Here is a 23,538-nt window from a genome sequence, read left to right as displayed (position 1 = left end):
CCTGTGTACAAGATCAGTGTTTTATCATGACAAAGTTCTGACTTGTGGTTCTAGTTCTCAAGTTTAACTTCAGCTATAATTTAAATTCTGGTGCTGTTAAGCTGTCAGTGATGAAGGTCAGCAGCATGCTGGCTTGTGTTTGCATGGGCACAGGCAGTGTACTGAGGTAGGGCTTGCCTTTCCTTCACTTGCCACTTAGGCTACACCTGGGAACAGGTTTGGGCCCCTGGTTCAAGAAGGTCACTGAAAAACTGGGATCAACAGAAGGCACCAAGGTATTTGGGAGTCTGGAGCACTTATCCTGTGAGGGGAGTCTGAGAGAGCTTGACTTGTACAGCCTGGAGCAGAGAGGGGCATCAGGGGCCCTAAGAGGAGCTACCCAGTGGCAACGGGGGGAATATCAAGAGGGAAGTATTTAGTGAAGTGTGTAGCAGGAAAACAAGAATCAGTTACTATAAATGGAAATAAGGGGAAGTTCTGGGAGTAAATACAGAAAAATGTCCACTATGAGCATGTTTAGACAAGAGATCAGGTAACCCAAGGAGCTCCAGGATGTCTGCTCCCAGAAGTCTCCAGGACATGGCTAAAGAAAGCTCTAGGTAGCATGGTCTTAATTTGGGGCTGATCTTGTCTTGAGGAAACACTTGAAATAGTTGGCTTCATAAGTCCCTTACAACATGAATTGTCTGTTTCTAGGATCTGCTGTTTCTTTTGGGATTGCTGTAAAATCTGCTGCTGCATTTTGCATAATACTTCTTTAATATATTAAGGAATAAGGAAAAAATAATAATGCCTTAATACTCTCTGGAGTAAGGAACATAATTCAGATTTCCGCCAAACCCTTGAGGTTGCCCTGTATTCTTGAGGGAATAGGACAGTTTTCCCAAAAGACATATTATGATAACTATTTAATTCAAGTCAGTGACTTAATGCAGGCTTTTGCATTGATTTCTATGAGAAATCATGGTTCTTCTTGATTTCTTATTATGTTATTTTAATATCGCTATTTAATCTCACTTTTTTTTGTGTGTGTTCAATTTCTGTGTTGTTGAAGCAGAAAAGCCTAAGACCAGATATTTTGGAATACTCTGAGTGAATTGTGACTTTGCAAGAGGCCATCAGCATCCTAGCCCAGCCCTTTGTCACTTCAGCCATTCAGAAGGAATGTTTTGGTGTCAGCCACAAAGAGGTGGTTTTGCAGGGCTTCACTGAGTGCAAAGAAACAATGAGACTTGGAACAGAAGTAAACCCCACATTTGGAAAATGCTAAATCCATATGCCAGAAAAGTGGCAGCTTTATCCTAATGAGGGTATGATTTTCACAGCCTAATAGGGGTTTGAATACTGGATGTCCCCAGCTTCAGTTTTGGAAATAGTGGTATTCTTTTGTTGAAAGCTTTCAGTAGCTCTACTTTTGAGGCTCCATGGGAAATCTTTGAATACTCCAAATGCAAAAGAGTAGGAGCCAGATCCTAAGATTTTAGAATGGGAAATTTTAGGTAGTATTAGCAGTACCGTCTCCACCTTCAACTTAAAAGGTTAAACATATAATGCGAAAAAGATGGCATTAATTATACATAATATTGTTTCAGGGTCTTGCACCAGTTAAATATCTTCATGAAAACTGTATGAGAATTCTCCACAGTGGATTTTACAACCGCTTCTGAAAAATTTCATTGTTAATGTTAATTGCAATTTTTCTTTTCACTGACAATCTAAAACTATACTGTACTAGGATTTGATTATGATAGGTGTTTTACAGTCTCCAAATAATGCACGAGGTGAAAGAAAGTGAGAATAAGGGGGAGTGGAGAAGAAGCAGATAACAATAGAATGTGAACATTTCTTTTAGTGACTGGCTCACCAGAGAGACATACAGTCTCAGCGGATGAATTTTAGCCCTAATTAGGACATTGTCAGTGGAATAGTTACTGTCCTAATCAGGAACTGTGGCAGACAAGTGGTTTGTTAGACAGGTTGTAAAAGATAGACAATGCATAATAAAGTCACCAGAGACCAGACAATGTATTGATGATGATCCCAATGCTCTTTCCAATGCCGCTCTTTGCATTGAAATTTTGGGCCGATTCCTCTGATAAATGTGCTCCTTGCTGTATAACTACGACCTTTGAATGCCTTTGTTAACATACAATGCACTTCCATTTGATGCCAGGATAACACAAAGAGCCTTACAGGAAGACTGGTGTTATTATTTTTTGTCATCTGCTGAATAATCATGCAAGTGTGCCAATGACTGTAATTGTCGAGTGGTTTATATCCTGACCACTTGCACTCAGTTTTACAAGATGTTTTGTGCTGTATTTCAGTTTAGGAATACTGTAGGAATCTCACAGTAACAGAAAAACAAACAAACAAACCCCAGAGATCAACCATTAAAATTCTAATGCCCATAGCAATAGCATTTCTTATCACATGGTTTCCTTGGGCAGAACGGTTTCAGTCTGGGTGCACCAAGATCCTGGGGAGCAACAGACAGTCTTCTTGTCTTCTACTTCAGGCTGCCTGGGATTTTTCAAGTAGATCTTAGAGCTGAGCTCTCTAATGGCCTCATTTACTCAGAGCTTAACAGCCTGAGGGTAGGAAGGTTCTACAGACAGACCCAGGCTCCATCAGTGGGCTGAGGACAACTGCAGGAGATTCAATAAGGCAGAGTGCTGGGTCCTGCACTTGGGTCACAACAAACCCAGACAGTGCTGCAGGATGGGGGAGCAGTGAGAGGTTGAGAGCTGTTCAGTAGAAAGGACCTAGGGGTGCTGTTTGACAGATGGATGAGCATGAGCCAGCGTGGGCCTTGGTGGGCAAAAGGGCAGTGACATCTTGGCCTGGAGTAAGAGTAATGTAACCAGCAGGACCAAGGAAGTGGTCATCCCCCCTCTGCTTGGCATTGGTGAGGCTACACTGAATTCCATTTTGGATGGCTCACTTCGGAAGGGGTATTGAGGTACTGGGGTATGTCCAGAGAAGGGGACAAGACTCATGAAAGGACTAGAGAACACGTCCTGCGAGGGACATGTCCCTGCTGAGGGAGATGGGTTTGTTTAGTCTCCAGAAGAGGAGGCTCAGAGGGGACCTCATTGCTCTCTACCACTCCCTGAAAAGAGGTTGCAGTGACATGGGGGTTGGTCTCTTCTGCTGTGCCTGCAGTGAGAGGAAATGACCTTAAACTGAGATTCAGATTAGGTATTAGAAAAGAAATGTCACTTTCAGAGTGATCAGGCGTAGGAATAGTTTGCCCAGGGAGGTGGCAGAGTAACCATCCCTGGAGATGTTTAAGAAGTGCCTGGATCTGGCACTGGGTGATGTGTTTTTGTGCCTTAGGAGTTACAGTAGTAGTGCTGGGTTGACAGACTTGATGATCTTAAAGGTCACTTGCAACTTTGACAATCCTATGATTCTAACAATAATAATAATTTCAGCAGTTATAGTGGTGAGAAAACTCAATTAGTAATATGTGCCAAGGAAAGTGTGTCCATGTCTTTTTTCATACCAAGTGCAATTATTCTGCAGCTACCTGAAACAAACAGAGCAAATTATCTAGGTAAAAACAATTCCATAGGAAGTACTTTTTATCCTGATAGTATTACCCTGAGCATTTCCCATCTTGCCCTCTGTACATAGAAGGGATGTGTACTTGTTAGAAAGGTAGAATTTAGGTCAGGAAATCTGTGGCCTTTAAGGCATGCAGCTCATGGAGATTAGACTCCCATATCCCACCTTACTATTCATCAGATAAGGACATTTTGGGAGCTTACATATTTAATTGATAATGGTAAAACACATGGCAAATACTATTTCAGGTAGGGTCATTCATCATAACTGGGAATATGGTCACGTGGAATATTGTCATCCTCTGAACAAGAATAAATGAATTAATTAAAGTGGACTTTTAAAATCCATCAGAATCAAGAATATTGATGTACTTTGCCTTGCTTTATTTCTGAAATTATGTCTGAAATTATTTCTGAAATTATTTCCTGTTTATTTTTTTATTTGCTTCTTTCCCCATTTTTCTCAGTACTGCATTAATAAAACTGCTGCTTGACCTTCTGTCTTGATGCTCAGACCTCTGGGAAATCAGTAAATTGCCTAGCATGACAGCAGGCCATCCACTAACATAGACAAAACCCTAGGTGAAATAAATTCAGCTTCTGATACCTGACCTGACTCACTTCCATCAAAAATGATGTGCAGAGTGTGGTCTTGCAGACAGATACATCCAAGCTGGTGGAATCATTTTAGAAACAATTCTTCTGAGATAAATGACACCAAGGGCTGAATGAGAAACTGTATGTTGTTAAGATTATGGAAGGCAGGCATGGAACTAGGAGCCACTTTTCCAGTCTGTGAGACTTATACTACTAGCAGCTGGGAGATCAGAAATATGAAGTGGAAGTTGGTAGACCTTCTTTCTGAGACTGATATCATCAAAGGTGGTAGTGTGAATGTTTCCAGAACTCATTTCTTAAGATTGTGTTCTGAGTTAAACACAATTAATTCTGTAGGTCAGATCTTAGATGGCTAAAGAATGATGGTAATGTCAGTATTATAAATATATAATTGATGAATAATTAATCTAATTTCAATATACTAGCTGAAAATAAAAATGTAGTAGAAGGAGTTAGCTGTCAGCCTGCCCCTGCCACCCACAGGTGGTCCCATGAAATTCTCTCATTAATGCCTCCTTTGGATATTATTAATAAAAGTAGTGTATAGATCGAGTGGAGGAAAAAAATAAGTCCTGGATTATCTCCAGAGTTAATGGTCAAAGAGATCTTATCAATGAAGGTGACAGCCTCACAACTGTGAGTGACAGACTGCTGTTATTTACATACAGTCATTTCTGCCTGATGAAAAATCTGACATGGTGGTGAAGATCTTCTAGTGGCTCAGTTGCTAAGAGATAGGAGGATTTGCTTTGATGCAGATAATAAACAGCTGTTTACACAGCATGTTTGCACATACTTTAATAGGATCACTTTGCTTATTTGGGTTTTTTTCCCCTACTGTTTGCACTGTGTTAACATCTGTCAAACAACAAATAGCATTACCTGAAATGTATTAATATTAATGAAGATGCTATTTTCATCATGGGAATGACATGGAAGTAAATCTCATTTTAAAAACTATTATATATTCTCATTTGAGGGGGTTTATCTATTCCTCACATGTTTGCTTCACCCATATGTGTTCATGAGTAATTTCATCCCTTAACTAAAAATCAGACTAAGCTTAAGTCCACAGGTTGTGACTGTGCTGTGCACACGCCATGCAATTTCATTAAGTAGTTCATGGAATTGATATATTTATGTATTTTGAGTGATCTAAAGCATATCTTTTGAGAATGGTACAGCCAATCTGGTATGAAAGGTCTTCAGTGAGAAAGAAAACACTGTATCTATAAGAAGGTGCTCCTGTGCTTAATCACACTTAAAATTTAAAAATATACATCTTAACTGTAGTATGAATATAGCTTCAGCTTCAGATACTGAACACTCTTTAGTGCCTTGATCTGAGGATAACAAGTTAGAGCACATGGTATGTTGCAATACAGCTGGAGGTAGACCACCTTTGTGCAGCTTTCAGGCATTCCTTAGTAAGTTTTAGAATCATAAGAGCTCTTCTCCAAAAAATTTCTTGGAATTATAGTACAGCTATACATAACTTGTGGACAGTGGGTCACTAAATTTCTTTCTAGATGTCTTATTTTTACTTCACCATCACCATTTTGGTGGTACAATTTCTCTTGGATACTGTGGCTATCAGCCTCTGGCCGATATTTCTTTGTTGTATGTCAAGTAGAAATGTGCACTTGATTGCATTAGCCTTTGCCCATTTGGAGCTTTACATGAGCAGTTTAACAATAGTCCTGCTTCAATGACTTTGATATAAAAGCCTGATTCTGTAATTCTCTGCTTCTAATGGATACGAAAAACAGCAATGCAGGTGTGTTCTCTTGAAAATAGCTATCAGTAGTAATTTAATATTGTACACAATAAAAACATAAAATTATCTTAGTGGTCTATAACATTAATAGTTTCCAGAGCTGACAGACCTAAAGTAAGTAAAACAGCTCTTTCCAGTTTTCATTTGAAAGCTTCAGGTTTTTTATTCCCATAGCCTATTTACATCTTTCTTTTTAGCAGAAGATAATCAGTTTGCAGCCTACCAGTTTTTCCCCCATAAATCTACTGAACTGCAATTCATGAAAAGTTACTACAGAGAAATTGATGTTTTAATTTTTTTTAACTCAAAAGAAAATTTGATGTCAATAAGAAGGATTTTCTATAATTGAAAAGAATGCACATATATATACACACACTAGTCTATAAATGGATAAAAAGAATTTCTGTCTTTCCTCAGTCCCACCACTTAGTTTTCTGATAAAGATCTTTGGAATTTTTAAAGGAATGTTGGGGATTACAATTAATACTGTTTTCCTGAGCATATCTTTTAACTGTATGCTTATTAATCTGAAATAAGCATTTCTGTTCACTTTGGCCTTATTCATTCCTGGATATCTATTCCTGAACTGTGATCCTTACCAGCTGGTTTTTTCCAGCTAAGAGACTTGGCATCTCAGCAGTTTTGTTTATTCCGATACACTTATCACAAATATATGACATTGGGTGTTGGTTTTGCTTTTTTTTTAATATCCATGTTCCAGTGTGAGGAGTTCCATACATTGCTGTACGTCATTTTGCATATACGTGCAATTTACATACAACAATAAGCATGATCACAAATTTATTATGCAGGAATAGAGACTTTTCTACACTTGAAAGTTAGTTTAAGTGAATTTTTGGAGTAGGGTAAGGGATGAATTGTAAGTGTGATAACTACTTCTGGCCACCTGCTGAAAAGTGAGGCTATGAGGGGGCTGGATATTTGGCCACACTATTTCCTTTGAAAGGTTTTATAATATCAGGATGATGGGATGTAAAGATCTTGTAAAAAATGGCTGCAATTTGAATCACCACCAAGGCTGTTATTGTCTGTTTTAATTTTAAAACAACATCTTATTGCTAAAAGAAAGTGTTATGAACATCATGTTATTGCAAGATGGATATGTTTGACAGTACATTTAGCTAACGCCTGTGTCCTGTAACAAACACAGTGTGTAGTTGGAATTATCTATATCTTATAGTTATTATTCTGAAATAAATCATAAATCAGCATGGAAATGATGCATAAAGAAAAGCAAGAATCTATTATTTTTATTTTTTTTTTAATTTTCTATCAAAAGAGGTAGCAAAGAGATGTTGCAGGACATGCTTAATAAATTATGACGGTGCAGCTTTACCCTACTTCTCAAGGTGGTATTGAAGCTTGCGGATGTAAAAAACTCATATCTAGGCTCAGTATAAAGGTCAGGCAATATGATCGGGACCTGCAGCAGATTGCATCAGAAGTATTACTTTTAACAGTTTGATTGCTGGCGAGTTTTTCAGTTTCCTTTATTAGGTGATCTCTGTAAGCATAGCTCAACATTTCACAGTTTTGATCTTTCTCACTGCTGAGGATGTCTGGTAGCTTTAAAGAGCACATAATTGCAAGAATCTTGAAAAATCTGCTGTCTTTAAACTGCAATGCAGTCTGGGCTAATAAAGGGGATATAAATGGCTTTCAGGAAGAACTCCAGGGAGCACCATGTTGTATTCAAAGCAGGGGTCTGATTCCAGCTTCAGCAGTTTGGCAGGAGGTGGGAGCATCTCAGAAGTGCCCTGCAGCTTTGAGCTATTAGCTCTGGCAAGTCCATTACCAGTGCCAGATCACAGCTGCCTCCCCTCTTTGCTGAGCTAGCCTGGCATGGTGGGTCCTGCTGTATAGGAGAGAACATCACCTGCAAGGAGAGAGGGTGGCTGCTGAGGTCCTGCATTCTGCTGGCTATGGGGGCTCCAGTGTCCAAATGCAAAGGCTTTATTCTGTGAGTACAGAAGGTGCCTCTGGATTTCCAGTGAGTTCAAAGTAACTTGGGATGTGGTACTGAAAACCTGGTCTGGTAGAGAGCAAAGGCACTGCTGGCTGCAGGCATAGTCTTCATTTTTGGAGAACAGCACCCATGGAGACACAGGCTTCATAGTGCTGTGGGAATAACAGTGTAAGTGACCTGACAGGTTCTCCCCGAGTTTGTCTAGCTCCCTGCTTCAGGCCCCTGCCTCAGGGATAATGCAATCTGTTATTATACAAGAGTAGTAGTCACTTAAATAAAAACCTTCTTAGGAATAACAGCAAATGTTAAAAAATTATATCAAAAACTACCAGACTGTCTTGCAGAGAGGTGCTTCCATGTCATGGTGTTAGACTTAGCTGCTTGTGAAAACTTTGGGAAAAAAAAAATTTGGCACTAATTTCTGAGCCTCAGGTGTAGTCAGGCTACATGCCTCAAGCTGACACTTTCTTGCGTCTAGAGTTTTGAGGTGTCTTGATTAAAGGTATATTTGTGTGTTGCATGCATGAAATGAGCTTTACAGCTGTGTCTATGCAATCTGCTCTGAGCAAAGAGGAATCCAGGGAGAAAAATGTCTTTCCTAGTTTCTAGAAGCTAAAGAACAATAAACTGGCATAATCTTCTCATTGACTTCAATGAAAAAGAAAGATAAAAGCAGTAAGCAGAGCCTACCTGCCTTCTCCTGTGACACTATCTAAAGTGTTTGAAGACTGCATCAATTTACTCTCTTTTACTAGGGTGAGACTAGGCAGGGACTTGGCACAGAATCTACTGTTTTCCTTTTGTTACCTTGGTGCTGAAATGAATGTCACAAGCTGGCATCTATTCTATTTGGGATATTACACTGTAATAAGCAAACAAATGAAGCGTCTCTAAAATTATGAACAAAGAACTTACTCTGGTTAAATGTCTTTATTTGGTGTTATGTGTCAACTTTAATTGTGTTGATTTTCTCTGTCTAAATTTGCTAAAATTTCTTTTACTGATATTATATAATAAATATCAAAATAATGACATTTTTCTGCATCATTTAATGCCAAGTACCTTTCTGCACAGTGCAGGCTCTGTTTTGTAAAAGCTATGTTCCTAGCCACCTGGCAGCTTATTCTCAGTTCATGTGCATTTACTTACAGTTGGCACAAAAAGCAGAGTTTTCCAAGGACAATCTGCAGGCTTGTCCAGTGGAAATTATAACCTCTATAAAATTTTTTGTGATCAAATTTTGTTTTCTCAGGCTGGTTTTGTCTGATCACGGCCTTGGGTAGAAGTACTGGAGTCATTGAGTTGCTAGGGTGGAATGTCTAACTAGAATTACATTAAAGGTAAGCAAACAGCTTTTAAATAGCAGAGATGTTTCCTTCTGTTGATTCAAGTCAAAGCACAGACAGCATTAAGGACATCAATTATTCTCATAGAGATATGCTGCCCTCTTCTCAGTTTTTGCTTTGAAACGTCTAAATTTTTGGTGGTGTTTTGGAATTTGCTGGTTTTATTGTTTTGTTGTTTTTGTTTTGTTTTATTTTTACCATTGCTAATTGCATAGTTTTTAATGACATTTAAGATTTATCTGAGGGATATATCCAGAGACTTCAACCCTTGAGAGTGTGCCAGAAAATTAGGAAAAGTGTTAAACCAGTACAGAATATCAATCCCTAAAACAGCATATATAATGTAGTTAAAATAATGACTATTTCTTTAACAAATAAAAAATACCTTTTAGCCTCAGAATATGTCCTTGTCACATTTAGTAATATTTTTCTTCATGCATGTGATTGCAGTAATTGTGTCAGGTTGCCAGAAGACTGAGAATGTTGCCCAGGATGGTAAAATGATTTGTACAGACCAGTCTGGGAGAACAGTGGCATCTGGAGAAAAATACTAGAGGCCATCAGAGCTCCAGGTAAAAGTCTGAGCAACTCAGTGAGAAAGACTTTCCACATTTCTTCTAATCCTCACAGGAGCACTCAAGGAGGTAAGATCCTGTGCCGTCCAAACAGGTTAGTTGAATCCTCATTGAATACCTAAACACGTCGACAAATATCTACCATGTTCTGCCACAAGTATCTTTTTACAGTATTCTGACTTAACTGATATTTTAAAGTTTGGATTATTTGTACTGTTTTTAATGTAAAAATATATAATTTGAGATGGGAATTGTGTGCATATACAATCGGATAATATGGATATACAATCCATCAGTCATAAAGTTCTCAAGTTTTACAAATTGATTCAGCTGCTGGGTCTAAGGCTTTGTTTTGTTCATGCTGGTATTTTGAGCTTGTTAAGTGAACAGCTGGATTCTGAAGTGAACAGAAATAAAACTCACAGTAATGTTTTACAGTCAAGTGGGGAATGTAATTTTGTGCTCCTCACCTGCAAGACAGTATAAGTCATGAAAGAGGCTGCATTTAAAAAGAGAGGTGCAAGACAGTTGTTAGTGCTCTATAAATAAATAAGACAATAGAATCAAACCAAATTAAAGGAAACTCCCATTTCTGTAGGTTTCTCTGTTCATACTACAATATTATAGTAATCACAACACAAATAGTAATGCTAAGTTTATACAAGGAAAATCAGACTGAAAATCTGCAATGGAATGTATTTTTAAAAGGGGGCCTATTTGAAATTGTAAAATCAGTTTGAAGGTGAACAAGTGATGTCTTAGGTTTTAGTTTTCATAATTTTCAGATTCTGTACTGCATTAGTATGTAACTCTGAACTTCATATAAAATGTTACCAAGTTATCCTCACAGTATAGTTAGAAAAAAAATCCTTTTTCCAGCCTGAGAACCAAGGTCACCATTGAAGCTTCAGGCCCAAAAAGGTGTAAACAAAAGCAAAACTGGAAGAATATGACTTCATAACCTGAGACTGTAATTGGACAATTAGCCCCAATACGTAAATGGACCAAAGCTTATAAAAGTGTGAAAACTTGTGACCAGTGGTCCATCTTGGGTGTAGCCTCAGCCAGGCTCTCACACTGCCCAAGGTCTATCCTTTGAAGGCTTTTAATAAATACCTACTCCATTCCTTTAACACTGTCTAGCTTCTGTTCTCTGTTCTCTCTAGGCATTTCATGGAAAAGTAGGATTTCCTGCCAAAGCCTTGCAAGGCCCTTCTGCCGTGCCAAGAATACTCTAAACATCACATTATGCCATAGTTGTTTGCTTTGTGCTTCTGTAGAATGAGCCTCAAATTAATAAACCCCCAAATTAACAAAAAATAACCATTCCAAGAAAACAGAATTTAGAATACGTTTTCAGTTGGGTGTTGGATTTTTTTTTAACTTGCATGATTTAACATATTGCTAAAACTTCTCTCGATGTGCTGCACATGAACACTCGATGTGATGCTTTTATACCCAATAGTTCTTAAATATTATTTTAAAAACTATTGCCATCTCAGTTTCTATACTTGGTTGCATAGATGTAAACCAGGAGTAATGCAGCTGAAATTAACAAAGCTCCAATTCTGTAAAACCAGCTTACACAACAGAAGAATTTCAAAACTAGTCTGCATGATCAGTGTATTCTAAGGAATTATTCAGCCTGTAAGCCATCAGATATATATTTCACAATGAGAAAAAATGTTTTCATAGTCTGTGTTAGATCTGCACCCAGAAATTTAGGGGTGTATGAGCCAATATAAGAGGATGGTTTGCTAACAACAAACTGAAATATTTCTGAGACATGAGGCAGCACTGCCTCCTCATGTTCTAGCCAGCATCAGTCTGGATGAAAAGCCATTTGAAAAAGTAGATAGAGCTTGAAACTCACGTACATTCTTTTCCCCCTCTTACATAGATTTCTAGATTTTTTAGCAGCTTACTCTCACCTTGTCCAGCTTCCTTTAAAGGAATGAAGTAGAGAATTCAGAGAAGGCACAAAAAGGGAGAAAGAGGCATTCAAGAAGCCTCTCAGAAATCAAGTAAATCTAGCTAGCATTGTCCCATACATTCCTTAGTTTCTCATATGAATGAGAGAAACTGTCTCCATACCATAAGTGTTGATAATTTATTCTCTTTCTTCATGTGATAGCAAATACTGATGAAAGGGAATTGGCGGCACCCTGGATATATTGCTACAAATCACTTTGGAATAAACAGTCTTAACAGTTAGGCATGCTTTGTATATAATACCAATAATGTATGGCAATATTAATAAAATAAAAAAAATCCCTGCTTGGGGTTAAAAAATATATTACATTACAATATTTTATAGCTTATAAATTAAATTGTTATGTGTAAGAAATGTAGACATTGTAGTATGAGAAGGACTCAGCAAACCTGTGTGTGTTAATCTAAACTGCCTATCCCACAAACCTTCAGATTGAAGTGGTTAATCATTAGTCCATTTATTTTTATAATGATTAGTAATTCTCGATCAGGCTTCCTCATCCATTATTTCATGAGCCCGTATGGAATATTTTTCTTCCAAGATCATTTAAAAAATTGCTGTATATGAAGTGACAGTGAGATCTCATTTTTATTTATTTCCACAATTATAAGAAAAAAAGTTTTACTTTGTGATTTACTGATGCCGTTATTTGTTCACTATTTCAAGCTTCATATGTCATTCCACTTTGCATAACATTTTCTGTGAATGTTATCAATGAGTTTTCAGTGCTTTTCTTCCAAATTATTTGCTATTTATCGATTTCATAAGGAAGTTTCTCAAGACTGTGATCTAAAGTCACACCACCAATAGAAAAAATGTTCATAAAAATTCTGCATTACTAAATCTAAGTGTTTAGGTTTATTCTTGTCTGAATGGCTGTTAACTTTAATGATTGTTGATCCTTTAGATTCTTCTGCTTTTCTTCAATATGTAATTTAGCAAGCAGCGCAATGTCGAGTTCACCAAGGAAACTGTACAACAGCCAGTGCAATTACTTTCTCTAACACCATTTCAAAGGATGAGAGAACATGCTGGAAACCTTAGATCATGTCTTATCCTGCTATCAGCAGCATGCAGGCCCCAGGCATAGAACAGTCTTATTGCCCATGGCTATTTACTAAAGCCTAATCTCAGTCTATGATTTTAGAGGTCTACTTATTTGATGCTTAACTTTTCCCTGATTGTGGTGATGGATGCCATACTGCACTCAAGAATGATGAATCTGTTTCAGATCTCTGAAGTGCCAAAGGTTATGGCTTCTACTTAAAGCTGATTCTGCCTGCCAGGGCTTCCTACATAAATGTTCTGTATCACCTTTCTGGCACTAAGACGCAATTTAATCAGGAAAGTGGAAAATAAAGATTTTGTACTCTGTGAACATCTTTAAAGCCAATGGATATTTTACATGGCTCTGACAATGTTTAGATTTCACATTTAGAAGATATCCTGCACAAGGATCATCTCATCAGCACTTTAAAAAGAATTGCATGCTATCACTGCATAGACCCCATTCAGTCCCTGCTGTTAGGTTTAATCCTGACTGTGTTAACCATTCAGTCCTAACTGATCCAGGACTATATCATGATTTGTATCTTCTGATGTGAAAGTACATGAAAAATCTCATCCATGTCTGTCTATGTCAGAATTAAGATACAAATTTCAGAAGAGGTGGAAATTTATCCAAATATTATAAGGATGCTACCCCTTGTTTTCAACACTGCCAGTGTCTCTTTTGTTTGCCTTCAGATTAACTTCATTTTATAAGTAAAGTTGTTCTGTATATAAAAGAAACTGATTTGCTGTACCAATATAATGTGGTCTTAATTGTATTAGGCTACAAAGTCACAGACAAAAGCATGGCTGCATTGTTCAGACTTGAGATTGAAATTCTCTTTCCTTTCTTATGATAAACCCAATGACATGGATATTTTATGAATGTACTTGCCTGTAGCAATTTCCTATTTTAAATTCATAAATATGGTGTACTGTATAAGAAAAAAACAAAACAAAACAAAAACCAACTTGTCCCTGTGCCATATAGCACATATATAATACACAGGGTCCTGTGGAGGTCACCTGAAGTGCATGACCCATGTTGAATTCCTTCATTTTGCATTAATTTTTCAGGCTTAAACTCATGATTCTGACAATATTTCTCAGCTTCCTCTGCTGAACACTTAAAACTGGCATCCTATTGCTTTTCATACTGATGCTAGCTTTCAACTTGATGAAGTAATAATTAAACAAAAAACATCCCATAGATAATTATAAAATATCACTCAGCCTATCATTTGAGGTGCCTGCAGGCATTTTAGATGCTTGCTTTTATTTGTGTTATGTGGCTTTTCTTTAATACCAATAACTTTATTTTTCCTGTACAGCTTTCTCTAATTCCTCTCAGATGATGTCAGTTTAAGAGACTAGTTTAATTCTCTCAGATGTCTTTCCAGGACTCAGTGACCTCACTCTGCAGGATTAGACATTTGGAATGTGCAAGTGTGCAGTAAACTTCCTGCCTCTTTGTATCAGTTCTCCTGAGGTGTTTTCTGCAAGTCCAAATCTGTGAGTGAAGAAACTGCAATGATGCCAGAAAGCTGCTCTGAAATCCCTGACGATTCTCAGAAGCTATTTTGCTTGTAGGGTCATTCTAATATGGCTGAGATTAGTTCAGTGAATAATTTTGGTTTGCAAGTATAAAAATAGAAAATAATTTGAATTTGAGGGTTGTACTCAAACTGTAATTTGACCATGTTGAAGAATGGTTCCAACTGTTGAGTTTGGGGGCTGTTCCATTTTTACGTAAATGCTGAGACTGCAGACTTATGTCAAGACCTCCCTGCTGAAAACTTCAAAAGCATTCCTTCCAGGCAGAGAGCTTATTCTAGAAGAGTGGAAGTTCCTCTCTCAGGTTCAAAAGGTCATTGCTAGAAAACTCATTATCTGTAAGAATTGGTGACTTGAGTAAAAATCTGAAAAATACGATTAATATTGTCCATGCTTGCAAGGTTACAGGATGTGGGCATGGGTCAAGACATTGAATAAGGGGTTGGAAATTTTTGGGGGGAGGGAGAGGGAGTGGAATGAGATGTGTGAATGTGCTTGCAGTATAAAGAAAGAGATTTTTCAAATATGGCATTTTTTTTCCAAAGCATCTGAACTTTACCTCAAAGTCAAACCAAGAGTGGTGTCAAAACCACTTTTAAAGAGCTATCAGAGATAGATAGCTTGTTGTTGGGAAAAAATCCAGAAATGGTGGAAAGTCAGCCAAGAATATATACGGTAATCTTTCTTTTTCGTGTATTTTGTACAGAGACAGATATCAGGAGGTATGATGCCTGCTGTGATGAGACTGGAAGAATGGAGTTGAAGTTAAAAGCTTTCTATATATACAGACTGCTCAGTACCAGCAATACTCCTTCACTTTCAAAAAATAATAGTTTTCTCTTCAGTAGCACTGCCTTCAATATCTACAGTCAATTGCTTGCTCCTTGCATGCAATGTGCTGCTCTGTTCAGAAGCACATATGCCAAAAGATTAATTAAAGTTATAGAGTGGTGAACTGTGTGTGTTGGGTACCACCACATACAGTTCCAGAACATAGAACAGTGAGAGCATAACTGCCTTGTGTGAAAAAACACACTCTCTCAATGGTTGATGCCATTGGACAGCAAGGCTCAGAATGGATCCCAACAATCTAATCTTTCTTCTTGTGCATATTATATCCTTTACACATTTCAGAAAATGAATGAGTATATAAAAGTAAAACAATAAAAAAAATCTTCAAAAGCATATCACACCCTATTTCTCACAGACAAGGATAAGAAAGCAAACATTTGTCAGGCATCAATCACAGTGCCTGTCACTTAAGTCACTTAGTAGAAATTAAATCTGTGAGAACCTCTGGAGTTCAGGACCTATGTATACTGACTGCCCAGGCCATATCTGTTCTCACAGAGCTACCTATCAGTGCTAAATCTAGGGCACAGGTTATTCTGACAGGTAGTCAGAATATTTAACTAGTTTGTATGTACCCTAGAGAACAATTTATGTCTATATTAATAAGTCAAGGATTTCCAGGTACTCCTGTCAGTACTGCAATATTTCTGGAATGACTGCTGACACTTTTGGCCTGAGTCTTTCCAGGCAATCTTCCCAGAATTTTGTTTGCAATTTTGAGAGTTAGCATAGGGAAGGAAGCATTCCCAAAAATCAGACCAGATATTCTGGAGAGTGAGCAGAGACAATTTGGTCCCCTTTAGTCTTGAGGAGACAGTATAGGTGCTGACACTGTGTTAGTTAACCAGTAGAATGAGGTGTGTTATCTAAGCATGCTGATCCCCTGACCCACTACTGAATCAGAAGGAAAAATATTGGCCACTGCATTTATTGCCACCTCCCACGTGAAATATGTATTTTTTGCATACTTGCTTTCTTTATGATCAAAAAATGGTTGAAATGCTATGTCTTTAAAAAATATTTTCACTTTATTGAACGTATCTTAATATATTCCATAATTGACAAAAGATAAAGAGAGTTTTTTGGGATATTTATGTCTGTGTATGTGTATGGTTCACAATAAGTGAAGATGCAGCTAAAACTGTCTCTTCAAGACCTTTGCTGTCAATAAAAATGAAAGCTAAAAGATCATATTTCAAACCAATGAATATTAGGACTGTTTTTTCTGGCTGTTTTACCAGTAACAAGTAACTGAAATACTAGTAACTACATGGGGATATATCATGTGGTTCACAGATATATGTTAGACTCTCATCATGATAGCATCACAATTTATTAAACAAGAAATTAGATTGAAAATGTGAGTTCTGATTGAAATTAATTTTAAATATAACTATAATCATCCACATCAGATCAAAAGGTCTTCTCAACATTTACATTTTGAGTTGAGATGGAATCACTTTTCTTCCACTCAAGTTTTCTTGCATTCACCCCATATGAATGAAAGTACACTTGTGGTTGTCCTACAAACTCTCTATTTTGTTTCCTCAACTAAAGCCATAAGTTTGATGTGATTTTAATAATATTTGTGCTATGTAATGGCTTGTAATAGGCTCCAGAATAATTTTACACTCTAAAATGTACTTCCCCAAAGGATCCAACAGCAAAGTGTAACTTTCAACTACATGGGAAATAACTGCTATAGAATCTAAAGCTTTTAAATTCTATAATACTAAAATATTGGAACATCTCACTTTATGACATAAAAAACCTTTATTTATAGTATTCTAACACTGCAAGTATTTTTAGCTAAATTATAATGGCTGCTGGTTGTCATTGTTTCCTGATTGAATGTTATGGAATGCTGTCCAATTTTTATGACTTTTTTAAACTTATATTTCTCTTTCACCTACTAAAGAGCAAAAGGAAGTATAACTTAAAATCAACAAGTCAAAATAACTGTGCTATAATTTCAACTGAAATACTTTGGATTCTTAAAACTCAAAGATTTTCCAGGACATTTGAAAAATCACTTGGAAAATGTAAGTGGGAGTGTCCTGAGTATGAGACGTATATATAATTATTAACCACATCCTTTTATTTTGAAGTTTGAAAGAGAAAATGTCAAGGGTTGCATTGTATTGTCATAATCAAACCAATTTTTTCATGTTCTCCTTAGCTGGCACTTCATACACCTAAACTTAATTCTCAGAATTCTTCAAATTTATTTTTAGTTGGATCTATACATACATGTGAATTTAAATTTTATATATTTAAGCATATAAAGATAATATATATTATATATATATAATCTGAAGATTATATTTGCGGAAGATTAATCTTGCTATGTTCTCACAGATGACTGTGCTTGGATTTTAGACTTGCAGGTTTGACACATGTATAGCGCCATGGCACTGTTAGTCAGACCACCATGGTCTCTCACTGCCCCTCCTCAACAGGATGTTGAGGGTTGAACAAAAGGTGAAAAAGCTCATATTTAGAAATAAATACAGAGAAAACACTTCCCAATTACCACCACAGGCAAAACAGACTCAGTGAGGATAATTATATTTATTGCCAAGTAAAAATGTTTTGTACAACGAGAAACAAAGATAATCTAAATCAACACCTCCATCCCATCTTTTTATTTTGCCCTGTAAGGCTCAATCTCACTCCAAGTTCCTACCCTATGAGGTGCAGGTGGGTGGGGAATGAGGGTTGTGCTAAAACCAGAATAGTTTTGCTCTACAGCTCCTTCCCCACCACTCATTTTCCCTGCCTCTGTGTGGGTGCTTCCACAGGCTGCTGGAAAACACCTCCTGTACCATGGTCTCTCCATTGGCTGCAGGGCAATGTCTGCTCCAGCACATGGACCAACTTCTCCAATTAATTCCTTCCTCTCCCATCTTAGTGTTTCCAAAGTTGTTTCTTCCTTTTTTTTTCTTTTTTAATTTTTTTGCCTCCTACTCTCCTCTGTTATCTGGTGATTTTGCCATTTCTTGACTATTTTCCCCAGTGCCACTCCCACCTTGTGTGTGGGGCCTCAGCCACGCCCTGTGGCGGGAGGTTGGATCTGGTTGGATCCGGCTGGATCCGGCTGGATCCGGCTGGAACCGGCTGGAACCGGCTGTGTCCGGCTGGGGCATCCCCAGCCTCCCCTCATGGATGAGCTACTGCTGCCGGGGCCTGGGTATCTGCAACTAACAAAAAGTGTCCCGTGCATTTAAATAACAAAGTTTAAATATTCATGAGGATTTGTTTCTTAAAAATGTCCTTGTACAGCTGAATTTTATTTTGCATTGCTATGAAAGAATTAAATATCTCTATCAGTTTTGTTTTTGCTTTTTTTTTCTTTTTTGCAGTTGTTAACTCTCTCCTTCTTTCTTAGAAGTTCATAAACCCTCAGAAGAAAAGAGACATTATTTTTTCCCTAATTCAGCCTGGACATTCTGAATGATCACAGGATCCAGAAATGAATGGATTATACTGCAAAATGGTGCAGTGCCTTAAAACCAGAAATATGGTGCCGTCTATGATTCTATGACATTTTAAAATAACTGTAAATATCACCCGATTGGCCATGATCCTTCTAAAACTTTCCACCCTGAGAACTCCTGAATGAGTTTGCAATCCACAGGTACAACCAACATCAACATACCTGAAAATTTTATTGAAAAGGGTGTGATTATGAAGACATTGTTAGGACATCCTCTAGTTAAGTCTCAAAGAGCTACAGAAGTAATTCCATGCAGATACATGGCTCAAAATTGCAATCACATGATACATTTATACCTTTGATCACTAATTAAAGGGGTTTGTTTCTTTTCATTCAGCGCTAGTTTCCTTCTCAATTTCCTGCAGTCATTCAGGTTAATCAATGATTTAATCATGTTATCCTTCCATCAGTTTAGTCTCAAATTCTTTTGTGGGATTTTTGCAGTTGAATAGGGCTAATTTTCAAGTTAGAAAGATCTGAAGAGATCAAGATTAAGATCTATCAAGAACCCACATAATTATCCACTATTGATTTGCAGTCTTGAATGTAAAATCTCTGACTTTCATTTGAGATCTTTCTGTCTGTTTTCACGGATGCCGTCCCATTCTGTCTGAGGATCTTGTTTAGGGAGATCATTTTTCCCTTGCTTTATTTCTCATTTCCCATGACAATCTTCAGCATAGTAAGAACAGGATCAGATATCTAATGACATTCAGAAATTACACTGAATACTCAAAATTTCCAACTGCATCTGCTCCACTAAAGGGTTCTGATAATCTCCTGTCCAAATGAAAAGATGTAGGACTTTCAATTCACATATGTCTTGCCACACTTCCTCAACAATAGAAGATACAAAGAATGAGAAGTTTTTACACTGATGCAATTATTTTAGAATAAAATAATTCTGAAATAATTTATTTGAGGCTCAACATTTTGAGAGTAAGAGGATTTATTGGATAAATGACAGCACGATCATTGCTTACCTTAGGATCAGATTTGCATTTGCTACTGTCACAGAAAGCCACAAGGGGTTTTACAACCTTTTTGATATTTTACTGTATCTTTTTAATCTTCCTCATGTCTTAATAGTGGGAGAGGATTAATAATTGCATCTAATAAGCAAGATGTATTTGTGCCATAGATTTAAGCAGCGGTAATTACGTTTTCTTTTGTCTTTCATTGTTTGCTTTCTGATAAACCTGAATATTTATTTTGCAAATGTTTATTAATGTGTTGGCTTCATAGAACTATTATCAATATGATCATAATCTTGTTTTTGAATGGGAATAGTAAGAGTGGAGCTCATCACTCTATATGTACATCAAAGCTTGTTTTACTCCTTTTATATTACTTTTCATTTATCACCATCCAATCTCGGCTGTCAGATTATTGCCCAGTCACTCAATACTATAAAATATTCCTGCAAGTTTCCACATATGACTTTTAGTTTTATCACCCTGAATAACATATAAATAAACTTAGTCACTTCATTATTTGTTCCTTTTCTACCTCAGTGTGCCACTGGGATCTAACTGGAACTTCTATTGACAAAACCTGTCATTGATTTATCCTTTTGCTTCATCCTTCGACCAGGAGTTAATTCAATTAGATTTTCGAAAAGGACTGTCAGTAAAATAATCTTTCAGTATTTCAGGTTTTGCTGTTGCTCATTGGATTATTTATTTCTTCCAAGAGCTCTCAACACACCTGCAACAAGTGATTCTCCATTACATTATCCAAGCTATTTCTCCTTCATCATATCATATCATAGTTACCTAATATCTACTAATTTTACTCATTATTTCAACCAGTTTTCTTGGTATGGAAGTTTGACTTTGTTGATTTCTTGCTCCCTAGACATTATTTTACAATTTGATATCACATATGTTACCTTCCAATCCCTACATACTAAAGCTGTTTTAAGTGTTAATGTGCTCTGAATAACTTAGTGCTTTAATGGTTTCTTCAAGTTTTTGGGTGACTCTATTTGTACTATTCTTTTTTAGTTAAACAAAATAAAGAAAAAAAACCCAAACCCCAAAAAAACAACTTTTGTTCCTTTTGCTGTTCTTCTGGCCAGTTTCCTTTAGAAAATTATTCCAGTCTGTGAATCCTTCCTTATATTAAGGAATTTATTTAAATTTTCTAGTATGAGTCTGTATTTTCATTTAATTTAGTTTCAAATTACCATATAACTTGGTGTGCAATATGTTTCAATTAAGTACATATCACAGAGTGCTTACATGTTAAAGTGAACCTTCAAAAGATAAAATAAACTGCATAGATGTATACAAACATTTAACAGAGCTGGTAAAAAGTAATAAATACTTACAATGCTTATGACAGGAAATTTCCTTTGAATCTAAAATCTGAAATGAGAACTCCAGAACATATGATTAAAGAAAATAAATGCCAACCAAGTCTAGTTTATGTATGAATTTTATTTATGGGAAAAAAACCCACAAATAATCTAAGCTTTTCAGGATGTTTCTTTAAGGATGGCAATTTCCTCCTTAAGGTCTTCAAGCAATTATGCTGACTTTTGAGACACCTCTTAACAAAGTATTTCCCATAGGTACTTTTTAGAGAACTGTAGGTTTTTCAGGCTGTAGCGTCTGCATTCGAGTTTTGCTCTGACTCCCTAAGGCTGAAAGCTCATGAATCATTATTTTACCTGCCTGCTGAGAAAGGCAAGAGGAACTGATTCAGTTTATGTGATCTGGTTCACCCACTCCTTCCTTATTCCCTGTCCATAAATAGGCCCCAAAGCATTGTTTACTCTAATTTCTTCTCAAATTCCCCCCCATAATCCTGCAGATTTGCTCTTAGTAGAGGAGGAAATTGAAAGGGATAAGAGGTGGACTTGTTGGGGGTTTTTTACAAAAAAAAAAAAAAAAAGAGGGTGGTTGTGCATGAAAGACTGAATAGGAGAGGAAAAAAACAAAGGATAATACCAGGAAATTTGAGCCATGTGAGTAGTGGCAGAGATAGCCGGTGTCTACAGGTGGTTTCTATGCAAAACTTGAGTACTCCAGACAGCACAAGAGTGCCAGAAAAGAAAATGAAGAGAGGGATCACTTAAAAGTAATTAAGAAAAATCTATTTTTCTGGTTTCAGAGAAGCCTAATCCTTTGCAGCATCAATACTAGTGTCTTCTCCATTTCAATTTGTTTCATTTACTTTTAAAACTATGTTTTGATTTCTGTTCCTCAATTTAAACACATGGAGAGAGTGACTGCTAAATTATGAAAGTTTAAATTGGCAGTTAGAAGACAAATATGGACAGTTAGAATTAACACCTAATGTTGTCCCTGTCTTCATTAGTTTCTATTTCCTGTCTTTACCTTCCTTAATATACATAAAAATCCTTCTTTTTATCTTAAATATTTTTATACAAATATTCCGTATTTCATAACAATTATTATTCAAAGATATAGTTTTTGCTGCCTGTGTAGTTAGTTAATGGACAGATTTCATCATTAACAAGTGCATACAGCTGTGCAATATTAATCCTCTTCCAATTCAGAACAAGAAGGCAAAATTCACTGACTTTTACAGTTGCTAGTTTTGAAGGTGTTGCCTTGGAGTGACACTGAGGTCTTTTAAACTGATCTCAAATGCTTTACCCTGCATCATGGTGTCAGAACCAATTACCTTAGGTCTTCATACAAATTACACAGTTGAGTAAGCTGAGAGTACACCAATACTACAATTCTTGTATATCAATTAAAACCTGTTAGCTGGATTCAAATATGTTTGAATTATTTTTAACTTTAAAGATGCATTAATGTAATAGATTTGTGCAGAATTAGTCACATATATAATATTAGAAAGCCTCTGACTGTTTTTCTTTCTTTCTAGGATTTGCTTTGATGATGCTGAAGAACATTTGAAAACAATTGATGAATGCAAATTTGTGCATAGTTTTCTGCATCGAATTAATTAAGCACAACCATTTCCCTTGGGAGCCAGCTGTCAACACTGATAAATAAATAATAAACCAGACTTTTCACGCTGTCCAGCATCTCTCATTTCTATATATTTTTATAATTAAATATATAAATATAACTTTTCAAGTGTTAATTTCAGTTGCTAGGTTTTAAAAGCCCTATGAAGACAGCTGCTAACTGATGTTTTTGTAAGAAAAACATGTTATTTTTCTGTTTTCAAAAAAAATAAAACCTGTGCATGCAGTGCTTCTCTTTTTCATTTCTGAAAGATGTTATTCCATATGCATATTTTTGTTCCATAGAAATTATTTTTAGAAAATAAAAATGCCTTGATGGTTTTGTGTGCACTGTAGACCTGTATTGTTTTTGCGTAGTCTAGTTTTTGATAGGAGGTGAGAAGCTGCTGGAAACTGCCACCATGTCCAACAGAGACAATACTTGATGGCTCTGAAGATGGACATGCTGCTGGCCAGAGGTGGGCCAATAAGAGAGGTCGGTAATTCCTTCATGATGACATATTTAAGAAGAAAATCAAAACAAAGTCACACAGTGTTTCTTCTAGTCAGAGAAGAGGAGGAGGTGAGAACACCAAGGCCAGTACAGAAGGAGGGGCAGGACGTGCTCCAGGCTCCATAGCTGAGATTCCTCTGCAGGCTGTGGTGAGACCATGGTGAGAGAGCTGTGCCCCTGCAGCCCATGGGGATCCATGGGGGATCCTGAGATCCACACACAGCCCTTGAGGATCCACGGGGGATGCAGAGAGCCAACCCC

The sequence above is a fragment of the Cinclus cinclus genome, chromosome 3, assembly GCF_963662255.1.
Source record: "Cinclus cinclus chromosome 3, bCinCin1.1, whole genome shotgun sequence".
NCBI lineage: Eukaryota > Metazoa > Chordata > Aves > Passeriformes > Cinclidae > Cinclus > Cinclus cinclus.
This window is presented reverse-complemented; position numbering follows the sequence as displayed.